Here is a 1,759-nt window from a genome sequence, read left to right as displayed (position 1 = left end):
GACACGTATCTGTGACCCCCCCCCCCGCCCCAACCTCCCATTTTTTATTTTCCATTTTCCTTTTTTTTAAATATTATGTACTATATTTTTAGTCTTAAACACGATATATTATATATATTTAATTTTTTTATATATATATATAAATATAAATGTTAAAAAAGGGGCTGCGGGTCGCCTTTGTTCTGCAGGAACATCGTGATGGGGTGGGTGCGAGCGACAACCCCCCCCCACCATGGGACAGACCGGGGTCTGCAAGGTCTTGGGGACTCGGTGGTGGCACGGCCAGCGGGGTTGGGGACATGGGTGCTACAGGGACAAGCTCCTTCCCCGGGCCCAGCAAAACCAGGCTCCACTGACCTATTTCACCGAAGCTTTTAGCCGGAACTGATGCCAGGAGGGGCTGGGGAGGTTTGCCAGCTCCTCCGCACCCAGCCTGGCTTTATTTTAAATATATATATATTTATTTATTTATTTTCCCCCAGAAAACCCTGCAAACAGGCTCGCTTAACGATTTTGTTTTCCTACAAATGTAGCCTATTACTTGGTGTGTTTCCACGCCTGGTTTATTATGCATGAACCAAGCAATTTGCCTGCTGCTCCCGGGACCCATCTTTAAAACAAAAAAGGTGCTTTGTCATTCCTAATGGCTTTCGCTGGAGCGAGGAGCGGGCGGATGGAAGCACAGATAGACGGATGGATGGACACGGAGGGAGAGAAATTAAGTTTCTTCTCCGTCCATAACCCCCTCTTAACTCCCAATGCCGCCGTGCGAACCAAGCCAGGCAGCTTCAAAGAGATGGGCTCAGCTCTGAAATCCAAGCCCCGGAGGTGTCTCTACCTTGCTGAAGAGGCAGGCTCCTTTCCCCAGGAAACAAATCTCCCCTCCTCGCCATCCGGCTAATTTATTCCCGAGCCGTATTCTAATTTATTCCCCAGGATGGCGGCAGGCTCACCGCCTCCACACAGCAATCTCTCGCCTTGTTCTTCCTCCCGCTTCCCCGGTGGGCTCGCCAAGGCTGCAGCCTTTGGGGGAGCAGGGGGGAGGAATTTGGGCCGCGTGATTTTATTTCCATTCCATCCCTGCGGGCCCTTCTCCCCTCGATGCGAAGGAGAGGAGGGCAGCAGGCGGGAGGGAAGAGTCTCTGCCAAAGTTTGGGGGTGCAGGTGAAACCCCTGTCCTCCTCCCCGCATTGCGGAGGGGGGAAACTTCCCCAGGGACCAACACGCACCCACCCTCAGGTCCCCGGATTTTCTCCAAAATCCAAGCCACACCAGCAAAACTGCCAACCCTGCAGCCTGGAGCTTGTTTACTGGGGGGGACAGACAGCCGTCATTTAACTCCAAGTCACCCTGACAGCTGCAGCAGGTTAAAAAAAGAAAAAAATTAAATAAAGATTCCCTCAAGAAAACCATAATTTGTCTCTCAGAGCCCAGCGCCCGATAATAACACGCTGTAACCAAACAGAGATATGATTCCCGTCCCTTCCCTCACCGCCGGCTGTCATGCTGGAATTTAATCTTTCAGCCCTCTGTTACCCAGGCTGGTGATAAAATATAATTTGATTTCGTTCCTAATAAATCACGAGCTCTTGGAGAGAAAAAAAAAAAAAAAAAGACAGAGGGAGGGTTGAGGTTCCCTGAATTTGTCTGCGTGGCAGGGGGATGGAAAAGTGGGTTAACCCAGCACCCCAGCTCCGTGCTCAGCGTTGGCAGCCACCCCCGACACAGGCAGCCGCCAGGAGCAAAGCAACAGATGCAA

The 1,759-nt window shown here is 51.1% G+C and overlaps 1 protein-coding gene across 1 annotated transcript in view; it reads left to right on the top strand.

Moving 5' to 3' along the window:
• The window catches only part of KIRREL (kin of IRRE like (Drosophila)), a gene marked incomplete at its 3' end in the record, with an annotated part of 16,953 nt that overhangs the window by 9,907 nt on the left and 5,287 nt on the right, over window positions 1–1,759 (top strand). The gene's annotated exons all lie outside the window — the stretch shown is intronic.

Source organism: Charadrius vociferus, unplaced genomic scaffold, assembly GCF_000708025.1.
Source record: "Charadrius vociferus isolate BGI_N301 unplaced genomic scaffold, ASM70802v2 scaffold128, whole genome shotgun sequence".
Taxonomy (NCBI): domain Eukaryota; kingdom Metazoa; phylum Chordata; class Aves; order Charadriiformes; family Charadriidae; genus Charadrius; species Charadrius vociferus.
The sequence above is the reverse complement of the archived record's forward strand: the minus strand, read 5'-3'. Positions and strand labels throughout refer to the sequence as shown.